Genomic DNA, 10,023 nt, shown 5'->3' with positions numbered 1-10,023 from the left:
AGTTTTTAGTATATTTTTATTAGTTTTTAAAAAAAATTCACATTTCTGGACTTTACTATGAGTTTGGGTATTTTTTTGTGATTTCAGATATTTTCTGGCTGAAATTGAGGGACTTGAGCAAAAATCAGATTCAGAGGTTGAAGAAGGACTGTAGATGTTGTTGGATTCTGACCTCCCTGCACTCAAAGTGGATTTTCTGGAGCTACAGAACTTCAAATGGTGCGCTCTCAATTGCGTTGGAAAGTAGACATCCAGGGCTTTCCAGCAATATATAATAGTTTATACTTTACTCGAGTTTAGATGACGCAAACTGGCGTTCAACGCCAGCTCCCTGCCCTATTCTAGAGTCAAACGCTAGAAACAGGTTGCAAAGTGGAGTTAAACGCCAGAAACAGGTTACAAACTGGCGTTTAACTCCAAGAAAGACCTTTCCACGTGAAAGCTTCAATGCTCAGTCCAAGCACACACCAAGTGGGCCCCGGAAGTGGATTTCTGCATCATTTACTTATCTCTGTAACCCTAGTAACTAGTTTAGCATAAATAGGACTTTTTACTATTGTATTCAGGGATGTTTTGGACGTTTAGTTCTGAGATCATGGAGGCTGGCCTCTCGGCCATGCCTCGACCTTGTTCTTATGTATTTTCAACGGTAGAGTTTCTACACACCATAGATTAAGGTGTGGAGCTCTGCTGTTCCTCGAGTATTAATGCAAAGTACTATTGTTTTTCTATTCAATTCAAGCTTATTCCTATTCTAAGATATTCATTCGCACCCAAGAACATGATGAATGTGATGATTATGTGACGCTCATCACCATTCTCACTTATGAACACGTGCCTGACAACCACTTTCGTTCTACATGAAGATGAGATAGAATGAGTATCTCTTAGATATCTAATACAGGGGACCGAGTCCGAGATATTAGAGTCTTCGTGGTATAAGTTAGAACCCATGGACGGCCATTCCTGAGATCCAAAAAGTCTAAACCTTGTCTGTGGTATTCCGAGTAGGATCTGGGAAGGGATGGCTGTGACGAGCTTCAAACTCACGAGTGCTGGGCGTAGTGACAGACGCAAAAGGATAGTAAATCCTATTCCAATATGATCGAGAACCGACAGATGATTAGCCATGCAGTGACAGCGCATTGGACCATTTTCACAGAGAGGACGGGATGTAGTCATTGACAACGGTGATGCCCAACATACAGCTTGCCATGGAAAGGAGTAGGAATAATTGGATGAAGACAGCAGGAAAGCAGAGGTTCAGAAGGAACGAAAGCATCTCTATACGCTTATCTGAAATTCTCACCAATGAATTACATAAGTATCTCTATCCTAGTTTATCTATTAATTATGTTAATTGTCAATTCTCTATAACCATTTGAATCTGCCTGACTGAGATTTACAAGGTGACCATAGTTTGCTTCAAGCAGACAATCTCCGTGGGATCGACCCTTACTCACGTAAGGTTTATTACTTGGACGACCCAGTGCACTTGCTGGTTAGTTGTGCGAAGTTGTGACAAAGTGTGATTCACGTTTGAGAGCACCAAGCCTTTGGCACCATTGTTGATGATCACAATTTCGTGCACCAAGTTTTTGGCACCGTTGCCGGGGATTGTTCGAGTTTGGACAACTGACGGTTCATCTTGTTGCTCAGATTAGGTAATTTTATTTTAATTTTAATCTTTTTGTTTTTATTATTCTTATTTTCGAAAAAAAAAATTTAATTTATGTTCTTCAGAATTTTTAAGAAGGAATTCTGGAATTTCATGGGATATGTTGAATCCTGGCTGGCTGTAAAGCCATGTCTAAATTCTTTTGGACTGAGGCTTCTTCTTCACATGCTTGAACTATGTATGTTGAAGCTTGGCTAGCCATTGGCCATGTCTAGTGTTTTAGACCGGAGCTTTCACTGAAAGTTTGGCTGGCTAGTAAGCCATGTCTAATTCCTGGACCGGAGTTTTAGACTAACATTGCAAGATTCCTGGAATTCCTATTAAAAATTTTGAAATCCTTACTTTCCTTTTCAAAAGAATTTTCGAAAAATCCAAAAAAAATAATAAAATCATAAAAACCAAAAATATTTTGTGTTTCTTCTTTGAGTCTAGTGTCAAGTCATAAGTTTGGTGTCAATTGCATGTTTATCTCTTTCTTGCATTTTTCGAAAATTCATGCATTGCATTCTTCATGATCTTCAAGTTGTTCTTGATGAATTTTCTTATTTGATCTTTGCATTTTCATGTTTTGCATCTTTTCTTGTTTTTCATATGCATTTTCAATTTGTTAGTGTCTAAAAATTAAAAATTTCTAAGTTTGGTGTCTTGCATGTTTTCCTTTTCTAAAAAAATTTTCAAAAAAATTAAGTTCTTGGTGTTCATCTTGACATTCAAAGTGTTCCTGGTGTTCATCTTGACATTCATAGTGTTCTTGCATGCATTATTTGTTTTGATCCAAGATTTTCATGCATTGAGTCTTTTTGTTATTTTTCTCTTTCTTCATTAAAAATTAAAAAATAAAAAAAATATCTTTCCCTTATTTCACTCAAAATTTTCGAAAATTTGATTTGATCTAGTCAAAAGTTTTAAAAATTTAGTTGTTTCTTATGAGTCAAATCAAATTTTCAATTTAAAAAGTCTATCTTTTCAAATATTTTTTCAAAAATCAAATCTTTTTTATTTTCTTTCATAATTTTCGAAAATTTCAAATTGATTTTCAAAAATCTTTTTCTTATTTTTATTTCATATTTTCAAAATTAATGCTAACAATTAATGTGATTGATTCAAAAATTTTAAGTTTGTTACTTACCTAGTAAGAAAGGTTCAATCTTTAAATTTTAAAATCCTATCTTTTTGTTTCTTATTAGTCAAGTAATCAACTTTAATTTCAAAATCAAATCTTTAAATTTCTTTTTCAAATCTTTTTCAAAATAAGTTTCAATCACATCTTTTTCAAAATTAATTTCAAAATCTTTTCTAACTTATTTTTCTAGCTTCTTATCTTTTCAAAATTGATTTTCAAATCTCTTTCAATTAATCTTATCTTTTTGTTTGATTCATATCTTTTTCAAAACTACCTAACTAATTCTCTCTCTAATTTTTGAAAATTCCTTCCCTCTTTTTCAAAAATTCCTTTTTTATTAACTAATTATTTGAATTTTTACTTTAATTTAATTTCATTTTTCTTTTTTGTATTTTCGAATTCTAACTTTAAATTTAATTTAAAAACAAAAATATTTTTCTTTTCTTTTCAATGATTTTCGAAAATTCTTCTCCCTCATCTCCTTCTAATTATTTATTTATTTACTGACACTCCTCTTCATCTAAGAATTCGAACCCACTCCTCTTTCCTGTGTTTGGATTCTTATCTTTTCCTTCTTCTATTCTTATCTTCTTCTACTCACATAAAGGAATCTCTATACTGTGACATAGAGGATTCCATATTTTCTTTTCTGTTTTCCTCTTTTTCATATGAGCAGGAACAAGGATAAGAACATTCTTGTTGAAGCTGATCCTGAACCTGAAAGGACTCTGAAGAGGAAACTAAGGGAAGCCAAAGCACAACTCTCTGGAGAAAATCTGACAGAAATTCTTGAAAAAGAAGGAGACATGGCCGAAAATAATAACAATGCAAGGAAGATGCTTGGTGACTTTACTGCACCAAATTCCAATTTACATGGAAGAAGCATCTCAATCCCTGCCATTGGAGCAAACAATTTTGAGCTAAAGCCTCAATTAGTTTCTTTGATGCAACAGAACTGCAAGTTTCATGGACTTCCATCTGAAGATCCTTTTCAGTTCTTAACTGAATTCTTGCAAATCTGTGATACTGTTAAGACCAATGGGGTTGATCCCGAGGTCTACAGGCTTATGCTTTTCCCATTTGCTATAAGAGACAGAGCTAGAGTATGGTTGAACTCTCAACCTAAAGATAGCCTGAACTCTTTGGATAAGCTGGTCACGGCTTTCTTAGCCAAGTTCTTTCCTCCTCAAAAGCTTAGCAAACTTAGAGTGGATGTTCAAACCTTCAGACAGAAGGATGGTGAATCCCTCTATGAAGCTTGGGAGAGATATAAGCAACTGACCAAAAAGTGTCCGTCTGACATGCTTTCAGAATGGACTATCCTGGATATATTCTATGATGGTCTGTCTGAGTTATCAAAGATGTCATTGGACCATTCTGCAGGTGAATCCATTCACCTAAAGAAAATGCCTGCAGAAGCTCAAGAACTCATTGACATGGTTGCTAATAACCAGTTCATATACACTTCTGAGAGGAATCCTGTAAGTAATGGGACGCCTCAAAGGAAGGGAGTTCTTGAGATTGATGCTCTGAATGCCATATTGGCTCAGAATAAAATATTGACTCAGCAAGTCAATATGATTTCTCAGAGTCTGAATGGATTGCAAGCTGCATCCAACAGTACTCAAGAGGCATCTTCTGAAGAAGAAGCTTATGATCCTGAGAACCCTGCAATAGCAGAGGTGAATTACATGGGGGAATCCTATAGGAATACCTATAATCCCTCATGGAGAAATCATTCAAATTTCTCATGGAAGGATCAACAAAAGCCTCAACAAGGCTTTAATAATGGTGGAAGAAACAGGTTTAGCAATAGCAAGCCTTTTCCTTCATCCACTCAGCAACAGACAGAGAATTCTGAGCAAAATCCATCTAGCTTAGCAAATATAGTCTCTGATCTATCTAAGGCCACTTTAAGTTTCATGAATGAAACAAGGTCCTCCATTAGAAATTTGGAGGCACAAGTGGGCCAGCTGAGTAAAAGGGTCACTGAAACTCCTCCTAGTACTCTCCAAAGCAATACAGAAGAAAATCCAAAGAGAGAGTGCAAGGCCATTGATTTGACCATCATGGCCGAACCTACAAGGGAGGAGAGGGACGTGAATCCCAATGAGGAAGACCTCATGGGACGTCCTCTGACCAATAAGGAGTATCCCTTTGAGGAATCAAAGGAATCTGAGGCTCATCTAGAGACCATAGAGATTCCATTAAACCTCCTTCTACCCTTCATGAGCTCTGATGAGTATTCTTCTTCTGAAGAGAATGAAGACGTTACTGAAGAGCAATCATGAAGCTGAATGCCAAATTATTTAGTAATGAGACTTGGGAAGATGAACCTCTCTTGCTCACCAATGAACTAAATGCATTGGATAGGTAGAAATTACCTCAAAAGAAACAGGATCCTGGTAAGTTCCTAATTCTCTGTAACATAGGCACCATGACCTTTGAGAAGGCTCTGTGTGACCTGGGGTCAGGAATAAACTTAATGCCACTCTCTATAATGGAGAAACTTAGGATCTTTGATGTGCAAGCTGCCAGAATCTCTTTAGAGATGGCAGACAACTCAAGAAAACAGGCTTATGGACAAGTAGAGGACATGTTAGTAAAGGTTGAAGGCCTTTACATCCCTACTGATTTTATAATCCTAGACACTGGGAAGGAGGAGGATGAATCCATCATCCTTGGAAGACCCTTCCTAGCCACAGCAAGAGCTGTGATTGATGTGGACAGAGGAGAGTTGGTCCTCCAACTGAATGAGGACAACCTTATGTTTAAAACTCAAGGATCTCCTTCTGTAACCATGGAGATGAAGCATGAAAAGCTTCTCTCACTGCAGAGTCAACCAAAGCTCCCACAGTCAAACTTTAAGTTTGTTGTTGGGAGGCCACAACCAAACTTTAAGTTTGGTATTGAACTCCCACATTCAAACTCTAAGTTTGGTGTTGAGAGGTCCCAACAATGCTCTAAACATCTGTGAGGCTCCATGAGAGCTCACTGTCAAGCTACTGACATTAAAGAAGCGCTTGTTGGGAGGCAACCCAATGTTATTTAATTATATCTATTTTATTTTTATTTTTATTTCGTGTTTTATTAGGTTGATGATCATGTGGAGTCACAAAAACTACTGAAAAATCAAAAACAAAATGAAAAACAGCTTTAAAAATAGCTCACCCTGGAGGAAGAACTTACTGGCGTTTAAACGCCAGTAAGAAGCATCAAACTGGCGTTTAACGCCAGAACAGAGCTTGGAAGTGGCGTTAAATGCTAGAAACAAGCAGCAAGCTGGCGTTTAACGCCAGACATGCACTATAAAGGCGTCTTGTATGCCTACTTAGAGTAGGGATGTTAAATCCTTGACCCCTCTGGATCTGTGGACCCTACAGGATCCCCACCTACCACACATCTTCTTCTCTCCTCTTCATACCTTTCCATAACACTCTTCCCTAAAATAACCTTCACCTATCACCTCCATTACTCCTCCAAAACCATCATACAACCCACCTACACCCACCCACTCAAATTCAAACAATCACTCTTTCCTTTTCACACATCATAACCACCTAAAACCCCCTGGCCGAACCATTCACACACCTCCATCTTCTCCATCTCTTCTTCTTCTCATCCTTTCTTTCTTCTTTTGCTCAGGGACGAGCAAACCTTTTAAGTTTGGTGTGGTAAAAGCATTGCTTTTTGTTTTTCCATAACCATTTATGGCACCTAAGGCCAGAGAAACCTCTATAAAGAGGAAAGGGAAGACAAAAGCTTCTACCTCCGAGTCATAGGAGATGGAGAGATTTATCTCAAGGGTCCATAGCTCAGTAGTAGAGCATTTGACTGCACAACAAGAAATCCCACTCATGGACCTCAACAAGAGCATGAGGAATTCCCTCACCAAGAAATCCCTGAGATACCTCAAGGGATATATTTTCCTCCATACAACTATTGGGAGCAACTAAGGATAGGAGCACCAAAATCACTAGGGATGAAGCAACAAAGACAAGGAAGAGACATAAAGGAGCTCAAGAGCACCATTGGTTCTTCAAGAAGAGGAAGACGTCACCCTCACTAAGGTGGACCCATTCCTTAATCTCCTTGTTCTTATTTTTCTGTTTTTTGTTTACTATGCTTCATGTTTATTTATGTTTGTATCTTTATTACATGACCATTAGTGTCTAAGTGTCTATGTCTTAAGGCTATGAATGTTCTATGAATCCATCACCTCTCTTAAATGAAAAATATTCTAAAAACAAAAGAACAAGAAGTACATGGTTTTGAATTCATCTTTGAAATTAGTTTAATTATTTTGATGTGGTGATAATACTTTTTATTTTCTGAATGAATGCTTGAATAGTGCATACGTCTTTTGATATTGTGGTTTATGAATGTTAAATATGTTGGCTCTTGAAAGAATGATGAAAATGAGACATGTTATTTGATAATATGAAAAATCATAAAATTGATTCTTGAAGCAAGAAAAAGCAGTGAAGAATAAAGCTTGCAGAAAAAAAATGCGAAAAAAAAGAAAAGAAAAATAGCGAAAAAAAAGAAGAGAAAAAGAAAAAGAAAAAGCAAGCAGAAACAGCCAATAGCCCTTAAAACCAAAAGGCAAGGGTAATAAAAAGGATCCAAGGCTTTGAGCATTAGTGGATAGGAGGGCCTAAAGGAATAAAATCCTGGCCTAAGCGGCTAAACCAAGCTGTCCCTAACCATGTGCTTGTGGCGTGAAGGTGTCAAGTGAAAACTTGAGAGTGAGCGGTTAAAGTCAAGGTCCAAAGCAAAAAAAAGAGTGTGCTTAAGAATCCTGGACACCTCTAATTGGGAACTTTAGCAAAGCTGAGTCACAATCTGAAAAGATTCACCCAGTTATGCGTCTGTGGCATTTATGTATCCGGTGGTAATACTGGAAAACAAAGTGCTTAGGGCCACGGCCAAGACTCATAAAGTAGCTGTGTTCAAGAATCAACATACTGAACTAGGAGAATCAATAACACTATCTAAATTCTAAGTTCCTATAGATGCCAATCATTCTGAACTTTAATGGATAAAGTTAGATGCCAAAACTATTCAAGAGGCAAAAAGCTACTAGTCCCGCTCATCTGATTGGAGCTAAGTTTCATTGATATTTGGGATTTATAGTATGTTCTCTTCTTTTTATCCTATTTGATTTTCAGTTTCTTGGGGACAAGCAACAATTTAAGTTTGGTGTTGTGATGAGCGGATTATACGCTTTTTGGCATTATTTTTACATAGTTTTTAGTATGATTTAGTTAGTTTTTAGTATATTTTTATTAGTTTTTAAATAAAATTCACATTTCTGGACTTTACTATGAGTTTGTGTGTTTTTCTGTGATTTCGGGTATTTTCTGGCTGAAATTGAGGGACTTGAGCAAAAATCAGATTCAGAGGTTGAAGAAGGACTGCAGATGTTGTTGGATTTTGACATCCCTGCACTCAAAGTGGATTTTATGGAGCTACAGAACTCCAAATGGCGCGCTTTTAATTGCGTTGGAAAGTAGACATCCAGGGATTTCCAGCAATATATAATAGTCCATACTTTAATCGAGTTTAGACGATACAAACTGGCGTTCAACACCAGCTCCCAGCCCTATTCTGGAGTCAAACGCCAGAAATAGGTTGCAAAGTGGAGTTAAACGCCAGAAATAGGTTACAAACTGGCGTTTAACTCCAAGAAATACGTCTCCACGTGAAAGCTTCAATGCTCAGCCCAAGAACACACCAAGTGGGCCCCGGAAGTGGATTTCTGCATCATTTACTTATCTCTGTAACCCTAGTAACTAGTTTAGCATAAATAGGACTTTTTACTATTGTATTCAGGGATCTTTTGGACGTTTAGTTCTGAGATCATGGAGGCTGGCCTCTCGGCCATGCCTAGATCTTGTTCTTATGTATTTTCAACGGTAGAGTTTCTACACACCATAGATTAAGGTGTGGAGCTCTGCTGTTCCTCGAGTATTAATGCAAAGTACTATTGTTTTTCTATTCAATTCAAGATTATTCCTATTCTAAGATATTTCGCACCCAAGAACATGATGAATGTGATGATTATGTGACGCTCATCACCATTCTCACTTATGAACACGTGCCTGACAACCACTTTCGTTCTACATGAAGATGAGATAGAATGAGTATCTCTTAGATATCTAATACAGGGGACCGAGTCCGAGATATTAGAGTCTTCGTGGTATAAGTTAGAACCCATGGACGGCCATTCCTGAGATCCAAAAAGTCTAAACCTTGTCTGTGGTATTCCGAGTAGGATCTGGGAAGGGATGGCTGTGACGAGCTTCAAACTCACGAGTGCTGGGCGTAGTGACAGACGCAAAAGGATAGTAAATCCTATTCCAATATGATCGAGAACCGACAGATGATTAGCCATGCAGTGACAGCGCATTGGACCATTTTCACAGAGAGGACGGGATGTAGTCATTGACAACGGTGATGCCCAACATACAGCTTGCCATGGAAAGGAGTAGGAATAATTGGATGAAGACAGCAGGAAAGCAGAGGTTCAGAAGGAACGAAAGCATCTCTATACGCTTATCTGAAATTCTCACCAATGAATCACATAAGTATCTCTATCCTAGTTTATCTATTAATTATGTTAATTGTCAATTCTCTATAACCATTTGAATCTGCCTGACTGAGATTTACAAGGTGACCATAGCTTGCTTCAAGCAGACAATCTCCGTGGGATCGACCCTTACTCACGTAAGGTTTATTACTTGGACGACCCAGTGCACTTGCTGGTTAGTTGTGCGAAGTTGTGACAAAGTGTGATTCACGTTTGAGAGCACCAAGCCTTTGGCGCCATTGTTGATGATCACAATTTCGTGCACCACTCAGCGACGGCCATGCTTATGTGGCACAGCCACTGCCATGTTGGACATTCGAAACGACGTCGTTTCATGGGGCAAACGTTTGAAAGCCCAAACATCGCCGTTTTGATCACAGTGAGAGTAGTTACTTGGGTAAAGGGTTCGGCATTCGTTACGTCTTCTCTATATTTTCTCACTTCTCTCAACGCTTGGTCTCCTCCTCCATAATCTGAATAGTGGCGACAGGCAAGGGCACTGCTGCCTGCTCCCTGGTTTCTTAACATTGATGTACTGAACTTGGGGGAAGGTTCGTGGTTCACCATTGAAGCAACGACTGAGGAACCGTTTAATCTAGCTTCAAGGTACAAATTTTATTTTATTTTTTT

At 38.0% G+C, this 10,023-nt stretch overlaps 1 non-coding gene across 1 annotated transcript; it reads right to left on the bottom strand.

Moving 5' to 3' along the window:
- Window positions 1-4,000: 4,000 nt before the first annotated feature.
- Window positions 4,001-4,108, bottom strand: LOC148553875 (small nucleolar RNA R71). Its single transcript, XR_015893501.1, has one exon. It is a non-coding gene; the product is annotated as a small nucleolar RNA R71 (small nucleolar RNA).
- Window positions 4,109-10,023: the final 5,915 nt, after the last annotated feature.

Source organism: Arachis ipaensis, chromosome B7, assembly GCF_059453495.1.
Source record: "Arachis ipaensis isolate K30076 ecotype BB chromosome B7, ASM5945349v1, whole genome shotgun sequence".
NCBI classification, from domain to species: Eukaryota; Viridiplantae; Streptophyta; class Magnoliopsida; order Fabales; family Fabaceae; genus Arachis; species Arachis ipaensis.
This window is presented reverse-complemented; position numbering and strand designations above follow the sequence as displayed.